The sequence below is a fragment of the Zalophus californianus genome, chromosome 1 (assembly GCF_009762305.2).
Source record: "Zalophus californianus isolate mZalCal1 chromosome 1, mZalCal1.pri.v2, whole genome shotgun sequence".
In the NCBI taxonomy this organism is placed as follows: domain Eukaryota; kingdom Metazoa; phylum Chordata; class Mammalia; order Carnivora; family Otariidae; genus Zalophus; species Zalophus californianus.
This window is the reverse complement of record NC_045595.1, coordinates 176,236,568-176,250,127: the sequence shown is the minus strand read 5'-3', so window position 1 is coordinate 176,250,127 and position 13,560 is coordinate 176,236,568. Positions and strand designations below refer to the sequence as shown.

The window sequence follows — 13,560 nt, the reverse complement described above, 5'->3', positions numbered from 1 at the left end:
TATTTCTTTCTTTCTGCTAACTTTGGGCTTAGTTTGTTCTTCCTTTTTTAATTGCTTGAGGAGTAAAATTAGTTTGTTTAATTAAGATCTTCTTTTTTAATACGGACATTTATCACTACAAAATTCGCTCTTCATACTGCTTTGCTGTATTCCGTAAGTTTTGGTATGCTGTTTTATTTTCATTTGTCTCGAGATAATTCTAAGTTCCCTTTTGATTTCTTTTTTGACCCGGTGGTTGTTCAAGAGTGCATTGTTTAATTTCCATGCATTTGTGGGTTTTCTCCTTTTCCTTTTGTTATTGTAGTTTTATGCCATTGTGGTTGGAAAAGATACTCGAAATGATTTCAGTCTTCTTAAATTTGTTGAAATTTGTTTTGTTACCTAGTATGTAATCTGTCCTGGAGAATGTTCTACATGCACTTAAGAAGAAATGTGCATTCTGCTGTTGGGTGAAACATTCTGTATATGTCCGTTAGTTCCATTTATTCTAGTGTTGTTCAAATGATGTATTACCTTATTGATTGTCTCCATTATTGATAGTGGAGTACTGAAGTCTCCTACTATTATTGTATTGTATTATATTGTATATCTTTAATCAAATTTTTGTTATATTTTGTTATAGTTATTCTTAACATTTTTTAATTTCAGAAACCACCTCTTAAAGCTCTCTAGTTTCTAGAGCAATGCTTTCCTGGTTTTCTGACTTTCAACTGTTCTTTCTATATTTTATATATTTTGTTAAATTGTTTAATTTTGGGGGGGTGGTACTTGGGAGGCAATAGGTTTGGCAAAAGCAAGGAGGTAGAAGAATGATAAAATCAGGTACCTTTTTTTTTTTTTTATTTGAGAGAGAGAGAATGAGAGATAGAGAGCATGAGAAGGAAGAGGGTCAGAGGGAGAAGCAGACTCCCTGCTGAGCAGGGAGCCTGATATGGGACTCGATCCCAGGACCCTGGGATCATGACCTGAGCCGAAGGCAGTCGCTTAACCAACTGAGCCACCCAGGCGCCCTAAAATCAGGTACCTTTAACCTGGTGTAAAGATTCTTCACATTCTGGCCTCTGTCTACATTTTCAACTTCATCTCTAAACCAGATTAACCTGCCATTCTGAATTTCCTAACAGAACCACTTAGTAATCACATCCTCAACAAAATCTTCGTAGAGTCTCTCTACAAATTGTTATTCAATTTACTGGCCTCTCACAGCTCTTATTTGTATGTATTTATAGTTGAACTTACTACATTTATGTGTAGATTATGTATAAAAATATCTCCCCCACCCTCACTATGCCGTGAGCTTCTGAAAGGCAAGGAATATGTCTTTAATTATGGTGTACCCAGTGACTACTAACTAAAATAAGGTTTAAAAAAATCAACAAATGCACATTTAATAAGCAAATGAAAGTTCAATGACTTAATACTCCCTGGGCCTCTTATTAATAGTATCATCTTGGTAAAGTCTGTAAACATCTTTGTGTCTCTGTTTTATTTACCACAAAAGAGCTAAAATAATTCTTAGCCTCCTTAAAATCTCAAAATTGTATCAAAATAAGAAAATGAATTACAGAAATATTTTATAAACAAAAGGTATTGTATGCATAAGTAGACCAACTTGAATGTTATGAGTCCATAGTTTTTCTGAAATTCCAAATAGCTACTCACATGCATGCAGGCACATGCACGCATACACACAAATGAAATTAAATGCTGCCAGATTTATCATCCTTACTAATTCCTACACTTCCCAATGTATAGAAAAAGTATCAGTTTTGCTAATTTGGTAGCCCTGCAACTGAATGCTATCAAAGAGGAGGCATTAACTTCATTCAGCATAGCTTTCTGAATTGTCTTGTGCTACATCATTACTGTTCTCTTAGTTTTTAAGTTCCTGAATATGAAAAGTGCATCTTTATATAATACATACCATTATATACAAATTGTCAATAAAAAATCATCTTTGATAGTGATAATGACTTTCCGAATGGTTATAAATAGGATTGGAAGTAATAAAAAAAAAACCTGATGCTCAATAAGAAGAGTCAGACAGTGGTCCTTATCATCCATCCCCATTACAAAATTTCTACACAGAACAGTATGCATTTTAGCTAGCAAAACATTCTTTCCAAGTCCTTGAAACTATACTAGTTGGGAGTGCTACACTTGTTGAACTGCTAAGAGCTCCAGCTTTTTATTATCATTCCGTTCTGTATGAACTAAGCCATGCTTTTGGCATCCTGCAAACTGTTAAATTTTACAAATGAGATGCACAGCTGGAATGTGACTCGACCTCTGCTCCTGGCAATCTTTCAGATGCCTTAACTCCAAGTAACATAAAGGAAGCTTTAATCTAAAAAGTTAGAGAAGACAAAGGGTAAGATTACAAAGGTGTTTCAAAATGTATGTCAAATTTCTCATCATTCGCTGCTTTAGCAGATGCCACGTTGGTACTACTGCTCACACTGCTGCTGAAGCCATGCTATATAAAGCACAGCTCTGTCAAATCCAAGAGAGCTAGTAGAAAGATATTCTTTGTCAGACATGGAATTGACAAGTACATTTTCTGTGGAAACTGTCTGATAACCTTCAGCATGGCACTCTGCTTTTATAGGATCCCGAAGAGACACCATTATCAGGAAGGAAAACAAGAGTTCTTGGGATTTATTTTTGGTTGCTTTAAAGAATTATACAAATGCTGTGTAACTCTGGGAATTCTGCACATGTTTATTTGCTTCGTGTTTGAAGAGCTCTCAACAGAGAGACCTTAGCTTAGATGTAAAGCAACCCTCTGAATGAATCAGAGAACCTGTCAAGTGCTGTGCCAGGTATGTGCATATGTAAGACACACATCTTCAGATTTTTTTCCCAAGTATTTCCCAAGTATTGATATTGATACCAGAGTATCAGAGTCCAGAGAGTTTGTGATAGGAACTTTAAAAATAATCCATGTACAAGGCAATGGGACTGATGGTGGGGTGACAGTGAAGAGTCAAACCCACTGTTTAGCATAGCAAGGTTGCATATTTCCTGTAGGTCGGAGGGAAAATCTGGACAATTCTGTATTTGAGACATCCTGCCAGCACCACACCATGAAGGCTGTTCACAGAGTAAGCCAACTCCAGAAGCAAAGTGATCTGTGGAACAAGAGAAATGGTGGAAGATGACAGCATAGAGCATAGACCTAAATGTCCTCCCAGACCTCCACGTGATCCACAGGAGACCTGCAGCCCTACCCTGCCAATGGTGGGCTTTCGGGCTCCTCCACTGCCACCCCTCCTTCAGCCCCCTCTTCCCTCCCCTCCTATCCCTTTCCTTTCTCTAGTTGTGCTTTCCCCTGTTTGTGTATCCTACAGACATACCATTGAGTCTATAGGCCAAACCAATATCCAACTAGTAAAGAAATCTAGAGCAAAATATTTAAGGAGGCATTTACTCTCAGGACTGTGTCTGTACCTCCTTCAGTTTTGCTCACTGGGGACCTTACTTGTTTCATCTCAGTTGCAGATGTGAGGGAAGGGTATAATAGGGCGTCTTAGTTCCAGATGCTATTACAAAGTACCATAAACTGAGGGGCTTACAAACAATAGAAATTTATTTCTCCCATTTCTGGAGGCTAGGAAGTCTCAGATCAAAATATTCACAGATCTGGTGTCTAGAGAGCTTGTTTCCTGGTTTATAGATGGCTGTCTTCTCCCTTCTAATCCTCGCAGGGAGGTGGGGTAGAGGGAGCTCTCTGGGCTCTCTTTTTTTAAGGGCACTTAATACCATTCATAAGCGTTCCACCCTCATGACCTAATCACTTCCCAAAGGCCCCGCCTCCTAATACCATTACATTGGGGATCAGGTTTCAACATAATGAATTTGGGAGAGACATAAACATTCAGTCTGTAGCATGGGGTAACTTTGGGATCTTCTCTTTATGCACTGCAGGAATTTGGCTAGCTTTAACAACTCATTGAAACTTATAGAGCCTTATTAGATTTATAAACTTATAATTTGGTTCTTGTTGCCTTCTGGGTTGAGCTTTGGCCTAAAATTCTAGGGAACAAGAAAAATATCCTTTAACTTCTTTTTATACCCATAGAACAACAAAGAGAGTTTACATCAAGTTTTTCACTGGTATAAACAATTCAGTGAATTGTCTCATATGCATACTTTTTTACTTCATTTAAATTATTTCTGCATGATAAATATCCAGCAGTAGGATTACTAGTCAAATGATATGAACATTACTGGGACATGTTGCTTATTGCCACATTTCTTTTGAAAGAATTTTACCAGTTGTCACTATAAATTTGTATGGTTTATTCGTTTCTCCACAGCCTGATATACATATAAGTATTTTAATTGCTAATCAATTGGCACAAGATGATAAGATTTTATTCTCAACTCTTGAATATTTTTATAAATCTTTGTCAATTGGTTCATCTTTTGGCTTATTTTCATAGGGCAGTTTTATTTTTCATCTATTTTGTGAGTTTAGATATTTTAAATTCAAAGAAGGCAGCTAGAATTTTAGTAAGTTACCTCAATAACTAGACTCTTCTTTGTTATTTTTTTCTCTTCTTTTTTCTTTTACATCACCATTATAGTGCTATTCCTTTTCAAAATATCTTCTAATTTAGTTTTGTTTTTTTTCCTGTTCATGCTGGGTATGGTAAGTTGTAGAAAGAAATAAAACTGGAAAATTAATTAATTTATTATTTGTTAATTAAAAACTTTATAATTAACCCATATCTCCATCACACTAACATAAAAGATCATAAAGTTTTAATGTTTGTAATAAGATAATAAAAGAACGTTAGCTATATGAAGTAAAATGTTTTTATATTTTATAAATTACCTAAAATGAGATTCAGTATTAATTAGTATTTCAACCAAAATCCATGCTTAATATTGACAAACTACACACTTTAGTAAAATTAGGAAAAATTTAATATTGAATGTGAAAAATTTAATTCAAATTTGTTGGACCTCTTTTCAAGAACATTGCACTGATAATTTTATTTTTTAGCTTTCATTTTCTGCTTTTTTGCATTTCTGTGTGGATATTTTAATTTCTTTATGAGCAATAGAAATACTTCAGCCCAACTTTGGACAGTAATAATAATGAGCAAGTCTAAATCTTAGAATCTGATAGACAAAAGTGAAAGAAATAGACATGAGTAAATATTTCAATAACATTAGTTTCCTAGAATTATGAACCATTTTACCATGATTAATACTTGGTTAAAATCAACCTCATAAATGTGTTATTTTTTTTGTTACTATTAATGTTACTAGTTTTCTATCTTAAAGGCAAAGGAATAAACCTAAAATAAAGTGGCTAAGATTTACAAATTTGACCAGCAGTAGTATTTATTACCCTATTTGTGTTTTGTAAGTTTTGCATGACCATTTGAATACTAACTCAGGTAAACCAAATTGTAAATTTATCTTGAATGATACTAAATATGGCCAAATCAAAAGTCAATGTAAGCACTCTCGAACATATCAAATAAAATAATTTTTTTAATTGAAGATTACGTCCATTGATTTCCAGACTAACTGATTAAGACAAGCAGTAATAGGCTTGCCAATTTTAAAACAAAGGCATAAAATAAGTTACATTTATATAATCCTTATATTTTCCAAATTACCTCTAAGTACATTTTCTTTGATTTTCTTATCAACTGTATGAATTAGGAAAGTCCAAAATTATTGGTTTCTTTTTTTTATGAGCAATTGACCCCAGCTGACATAGCCAGCTATCTTATGATATTCTATCCTTAATCCCACAAAGCACGAAATGTAGTATGCTACTAGCTTATTCTATATTAAATGTTAACAATTTGATGTCCCACACCTGCTAGAAAAGAGACTTCCCATAACCCCTTAAACCTCAAAATATTTGTGATTGCTTTTCCGTTATTGATAACACTAGTCCTGCTCCCTGTGTGGAATAAATAGTATCCTTTTTTTTTTTTTTTTTGAGAGACTGAGCGAGAGAGAGAACACAGCCAGGGGGAGAGGCAGAGGGAGAAGCAGACTCCCCGCTGAGCTGGGAGCCCTTTGTGGGGCTCAGTCCCAGGACGCTGGGATCATGACCTGAGCCAAAGGCAGATGCTTAACCCACTGAGCCACCCATGTGCCCCAAATAAATAGTTTCATAAAGAGCAGGTCAATGAACCCACTCTCCCAAGTGTCATAAATTTGCTCTCGGTTCTCTAATTGATTCTCTAATCCAATGTCTGGTAGATATTGATAAATGTTAATTACAAAAAGAATAGCCAAATATCCTTATTTAGTATACATTGTATAACACAGCTATTATAGTTTATATTCTCACAAACACACACATGCGCGCATGTGCATCTTTTTCTCTTTTGACTTCTAAACCTGATGTTTTCACTTTTAAAAGTGGCTGCTGTTGGGGATGGAAGAGGAAGGGCGACTGCCACATCAGTACATCAGAAACAGGGCATATTTTGGCTGGAAAAATTTTGAGAGAATCAAAAAGAAATAATTTGCTTCATTCTTTTTTTTTTTTTTAAGGAGGAGCTAAGAAGAGAGGGTGAGATTAAAGTGGACTGTGAGCCTCTCGCTGACTTCTCACAAGAGCAGAAACATGAGGAGGCAGAGTGATGATGAAAACCAATAATTCAATCTATCACAATATGGTGAGCATTCTCAGATTTAAATGATGAAGAAAAATAAGTTGTGAATTAGGGAGAATATGATAAAAACAATGTGGTAAATCAAGGAACTAAAAGCAGATGTGACACTGGAGGGATGAAGGTGTGAGTATTGTTTCCAGGAAAGGCCACCACCATTGACTAATCGGTTCGCTAATGGCCGGTCGTGTTTAAAGGTGCAAGGAGGATAAACCCAAGAACCTGCTGGAAGAAGATACAGTAGAAACTTAGAAATGTTGCTAAGAGAACAGTTGAGTGAGTGAACACGGATCAACGAAAAAGTGAATTAAGATAAATGCTTCTAGAAAATGAAAAAATAGACATAAAATACTCTATCAGAAAGAAAACCTGCAGAATTTCAGGTTTAGCAAAGAATTTTTACAATCATCATCATCACTTGGAGGATCCAGTTTTTCATTTTTATTATTTGGAGGGATGATAGCTATCTCTAATAAAATGACAAATCGGTTTTAGCTCTTATCTCCATGTTTCTGCGACTATTAGACGTAATGGTCAAAGTATTTTAATCGCAGCTACTGATTAGCTTGCTCAGGCTGCTTACTGCCCAGTGTGAAGGGCATTCATACGTTACTCATGCAATACACAGTCTGCACAACCCATACACATGTCTCTGATTCTAAGCATAAATAAGAAATATGCTATGGTGACTGCTGTGAATTGTGTAAGACTGTTGAATCACAGACCTGTACCTCTGAAACAAAAAATACATTATATGATTAAAAAAAAGAAGATAGTAGGAAGGGAAAAATGAAGGGGGGGAATCGGAGGGGGAGACAAACCATGAGAGATGATGGACTCTGAGAAACAAACTGAGTGTTCTAGAGGGGAGGGGGGTGGGGGGATGGGCTAGCCTGGTGATGGGTATTAAAGAGGGCACGTTCTTCGTGGAGCACTGGGTGTTATGCACAAACAATGAATCATGGAACACTACATCAAAAACTAATGATGTAATGTAGGGTGATTAACATAACAAATAAAATTTTAAAAAAAGAAATCAAAGTACATAATAAATGGTGTGATCTTGGGAAGAGCAATGGATTAAGAGTCATAAGACCCTCATTCAGGTCACATATACCTAGCTGGATGACATTATTCAAATCAGTCAGCCTCTGAATCCCATTGTGCCTATTAGCACAATGATGATGATAATATTTACCTTCTAACCCTTACATAGTTGTCTGAGTTAATAAAAGAATGTTTCATAAAATGTCAAGTTTTATAGAAAAGCGTATTATTATTTAGGGTATTAACACAACCATAAGATAACTCTGTTGCCATGTATATGGATTTTAATAGTTTTTAAGAGACAGTCTGGCATATTATCTCATGTAAGCTACAGTTCCAAGCTAGAAGTATTTGTTTAATAATTAAACTATTTTTTTGTTAAATGGAAAGCCAAAATTTTACCATCTATGAAAAATACTTTGAAATTTATACTAATTTGTAATTCTATATATTAGATATTAAGACCCCAGTGGTCCCCAGTCTCTTACTCTTTTTAAAAGATTTTTATTTTCCCATTGCATTGATTCTCAGTTATGATAGAGAATATCAACAATTTATAAGCCGTAGTGGTTGCCAGTTTGAGTTAGAGAGAAGTAATGTAGAGAGTAGAGGTACTCTGTATCAGGAGCTTCTTGCCCATGTAGTCTACTTTGCAGTTCATCGTCCTTTTCAAGACCTCGAGATGTGGGAATGCTCTTGGAGTCTCAGCCCTCTTCCCTTCTTTCTCCATGTTCATATTGTCTCAACTGTTCCCACAGCTTAAAAAAAATTTAGATATGCAGAGGTTTTCCAGATTTAGAGCCCCAATCCTGAATTTCCCATGACCTCTAGACTTAGACACCAAATGGCTCTGCACCATTTTTGTATGTCCAGTCTACATGTCCAGATCAACTTCTCAGTGTTCTATCTAAAATTGTTTCTCCCCAGTTTCTCCCTATTTTTCCTATGGTGCCACTAAACCCTTGGTCGTTTAAGTCAAAAATATGGGTGTCATTAGTGACCCCTTCCTTTTCCTCTCATCATCATCCAATCCATCAGCAAGTTCTACTGATTCTACTGTAATATATATCACTTATCATGCCCTATAAAATGCTATATGATCAGATCCGTGGCCACTATTTTAAGCTCAACTATGTAAAGCAGGCTTTTTTTACTTGTCACTCTTCATATCACAAAGCCCTCTTGGAAATTATATTTCTATATATATGGGGTTTTTTTTATTGTCTCTTTCCCCTATTAGGAAAGGACTTGTCCAGTTTTATTCTCAGGTCCATACCTGCAATGCTGCCTGGCACAATAATACTTGTGAATGAATGAATTCATAGCCATTGTATGAATCCATTAGTGGAAACAGGCTTGGAATCCCCAGGAATCAGATTCAGCTGATTCCATGATACAGCTGCACATGACCATCAGTGTGCTAGGTGTGCTTCCATAAATGCATTCTTTGTTTACGAAGTACATTCTTGGCATTCCTTTTGAATACAGACAGCCAAAAATACCATATTGATTCAAAGATATAATACTACCTATTTTCAACTCAGGATAATTCTATAAGAATGGAAACTCTCAAAAACTAAGAAAGGGAAAGTCATTTTTGTTTGTGTTTGTGTTATTGATCTCTCCAACTTCCATCCCTACCTCCTGAACGTTTATACTTAGGAACATCCTTTGTCTTTCCCCTCATAGTCAAAAATTGTATTTGGACTTGATGATAGTGATCATCAGAAGTAATATTATGCCAAATCCTTTCAAATTGTGCAGTAGCTAAAGCATAAAAATATGTCATGGTGGAAAAGAAATGTCATGATGGTAAATCTGTTTTACTACTCTTCAGATCTTTTATTTGCCCTAACAACTTTTCAGACCATAGCCATAATAGATTATGGGTGGATTTACATATCTCTTACCAGAAAAAGTAGTGTCTGCTTCAAATCTTTAAGTTGTATTTGAAATATTTAAATGATCCCAAATAATGGCCCTCAGAGTTGTCTGGACCTGACTGATAATGAATTATATAGTCTACTATGGTGTTCATTTGCTTGGGCTTGCAATAAATTAATGACCAGTGAATGTATGAAATGTGGTATGGTAAGATCTCTGGTTCCTCTTTCGTGAATTTGTTTGAATAATTACTAAAGTATGTCTCATTGTTTTCAGGTCAAATTTAATCTCCTAATCATGGAGCTTGTACCTCCTCCCATATTCTATATGTTGGTTGATGGTACCTTTTTTTCAATCCAGTGTCTCAAGCCAGAAGATTCATTTCTTAATGCCCAGCTTCCCCTCATTTCATATTAATTATTGGGTCACCATATCCTCTGCTTACAAAATATTTCTGGCATCTGTTCCCTTTTCTCCATCACTGTGACTTCTTTGAAAGATTGACCCATTCTAGTCTCACCAAGGTGTATTCACCTGGTTTCTGACTGCACCATACCTTCCCTATAAAACCAGAGAAGGGTCAGCTCAGAATCATGTCCCTGAGAGGCAGTATGGTTTGGGACTGATGGGTTGAAATAGGAGATTCTACAAAAAAAAGTGTAAGTGATGATACCAGACAAGCAGGGCTTCAGATCCTGTCTCTGCCTCTACCAGTGGTATCATCTTGGGTAAGTTCCTCTCTGGAACTTAATTTAACCATATTTGACTTTGAGATAAGAATTCACACTTCATAGAGTTATTGTGAAAACCACATAAGATTATGTTACTAAAAGGTATTTCCTGACATATGGTGGATGCTCACCAGACGTTAGTTTTCTTCTTGCATTCTCCTACCACTCTCGGCACCATTGTCTGTTACCCAGAACACACTTGCAGAAACCCTGCTTGCTTTCCTAGGCATCTTGTACTGATCTCTTTGGAGTGGCAATACACAGTCTATCCTATACCAGGATAAAGGAACTTCAGTAAGACCCTATTCTGTCTCAGGGAACCTGTTTCTTTCTATGCTTCTGCAAATCCTCATTCTAGAATACCTGAAACCTATTTCCCTTCAGGCTGTTTTCTTGCTTTGATGTACATCAATGACCCTCTCTAGGTGAGAAACAAAAATACAGATTTTTTAGCCTTTTCTCCCCTATCCTTGCATATTTTTCCAAACTCAGTTCCAACACTCATTCTTTTCAGCTGCTTGGCTTTCTCATAAAGTTCATCTTTGTTCACTCCTTTGTATCCACATGACCAGCCTCTTCAATTAGAATGCCTCTCCCCACCTGCTACTTATATGTCCAGTGAATGCCTTGATAGTTTCAAATAAAGTCCTTTATAAAGCTTTGTCAGCCTTGGCCTCATCTCAGTCCATTTTTCTCAGCTTAGTATTCCCCTTGCACTTGGATATGTCTCTATAAGCATGTACCTTGTCATATCGGTACTGTTTATGTGCTATTTGTCTTACCTACTATCAAATCAATTCCTTGAATGGATGACAGTACCACAGCACCTACAATATGCTTGAAGGTCCATAAATAATGAATGGCTAATGGAAGGTGTTATTATTATTCCTATTGCCCTATTTAAAAATTTATTTCCAAGATTTTATTTGTCAAATTGTACTACCATTTTGTACTCTATATCATAAACAAATATGATTTTTATGTAAAGCTATTTTCATGTAATTCTGAACATCAAGGTGTAAAAGCCTAAACAAATAGTCTAGTATGTGTGCTTTTCTCATTTGCATGAAAATAATGTTCTGCAATTGAGATTTTAAGTTCAGAAATTTCAAAGCCTTGTTTTAAAAAAACCGAGTCCTTAGGGGCGCCTGGGTGGCTCAGTTGGTTAAGCGACTGCCTTCGGCTCAGGTCATGATCCTGGAGTCCCGGGATCGAGTCCCACATCGGGCTCCCTGCTCAGCGGGGAGTCTGCTCCTCCCTCTGACCCTCTTCCCTCTTGTGCTCTCTCTCTCTCATTCTCTCTCTCTCAAATAAATAAATAAAATCTTTAAAAAAAAAAAAAAACGAGTCCTTAGTAAAAGTTATCCATATTTTAGCCAGTTTATTTAAATAAATTGGAAAGCAGTGGGGCGAAATTTCATCAACCTTCCAAATAAGCACTCACCTTTTATTCACAAATTTCTTTCATATTAGAAATCAGTGCTAAAAAAATAGATCTACCTTGATAGCCTTGAGAGAAACTCCTTACTTGGAAAAAGATGAGGAGATAGGAGAATAACCGGCATCCAGCTATTGTACCACATTTAAGCTCAGCATAGCCAGGCTAAGCAACCACACACATCCACAATCTAGATCTTTCTCTCCTAGGATAACTTAATGAACTTCTCTGGTTCCCTGCCCTGGGTCTTCATCACTAAGGAAAAGTCAGAGAGGGCAGAGCATTTGAACATCTAGCCAGCAAGCCTGCTCTACAGTAGATCTAGACCAGCAGGTTTGAAACTTTCTATAATTTTATCTGGGGATGGGGAGGGTAATTGTACTGTCTCTTCCCATATATGTTATGTGTTTATATTATTTACATTATTTTAAGATATTGTTATAAATTTTGTTCCATCTCCTAAGAAATCTGGTGGATTATCTATGTCTTTACGTTCTTTGGTTCGTGTATGAGAATTTTCAAGAACCCACTTTGTAAAATAGCTGACAAAGTGGGGAACTTGTACTTCCTGACAGAACACGAGTTGAGAGTGTCATTCAAGTTTGATTAGTTAAGCATTAAAAAATATTAGTCTCATGCCTGGGAAAAGATAAGAATATCTTTAGCCCCTTTTCATTAGTTTAAAAGGAATTTTCTAACAAATCCAGTTTAAGTATAAATACAACTCCTTTTTTTAAGATTTTATTTATTTATTTGAGAGAGAGAGAGAGCAGGAACAGAGGGGAGGAACAGAGGCAGCAGGAGAAGCAGACTCCCCACAGAGCAGGGAGCCCAATGTGGTGTTCAGGGTTCGATGTGGGGCTCTATGCAGGGCTTGATGCAGGGCTCAATGCAGGGCTTAATCCCAGGACCCTGGAACCATGACCTGAGCCGAAGGCAGATGCTTAATCGACTGAGCCACCCAGGAACCCCATAAATACAACTCTTAATTGTCTATAACAATGGGGAATAGAAAATTGAAACCTACAGATAATCCAAAATTTTATTTTAAAGAGCACATTAAACCTTTGTTACCAATGAGCTTCTTAACATTGCTCAGAGTTGAGAATTAATTAGTGTGAATTCTGTCTTTTTGTATTTGACACCTCACCCATGGCGGATGAGCTGATCAGTAGTAAATTAAGCATTCAGTAGAGAGTAGCCAGAAAAGATTGAAATAAGAAACCAAAGGACTTGAAATTATAAAATAAAATAAATCTTCGTTTTGCTTTTATTATAGCAACGAACATTCTGAGAACTAAATACAAAACATTTTGAGTGTGAGGATTTTCTAGAAAAGATTATCTCTTATCATTCAAAAGTATAGATTAGTATCTTTGATTCACCTTTCTGAATCAAACAATGAAATAACTATTTCCTACTGTCTCAAGTCCATTCCTTCCTGAACAACAAAATAGAGAAAAAGAAAAAGAAACTTTCTCTTTTTCCCTCCTGGATTTTCCAAGTGCTTTTCATCAACCATTTGTAGATGGGGTCCTATTTCGAAGGTAGACAAGTAATAGTTTTTATTTGTGGTGTAAAGTCAGCATGCAAAAAAATAAATAAATAAAAAGTCAGTAAGATCTGTCCAGATATCTTTGGTTCTGCCCCTCCCTTTGAAAAGGCTCACCCCCCAGCCTGCCAGTACCACCCAGCAAACAAAGCCACCACCACAGAGAGCTTCCTCCGCAGACTCACCAACACTTCCTACTGCCTACTGCACAACTTCAGTTTTGTCTCCAAAATCTGACAATTTGCTTGGGTGATTTCA

The 13,560-nt window shown here is 36.3% G+C and overlaps 1 protein-coding gene across 2 annotated transcripts in view; it reads left to right on the top strand.

The window, feature by feature from the left end:
- The window catches only part of HTR1F (5-hydroxytryptamine receptor 1F), a 165,043-nt gene that overhangs the window by 21,260 nt on the left and 130,223 nt on the right, over nucleotides 1–13,560 (top strand). For both annotated transcript variants that reach the window (XM_027587587.2, XM_027587586.2), the window contains exon 2: nucleotides 6,532–6,656. The gene's annotated coding sequence lies outside the window, so the exon portion shown is untranslated. The remainder of the gene's footprint in view (nucleotides 1–6,531; nucleotides 6,657–13,560) is intronic.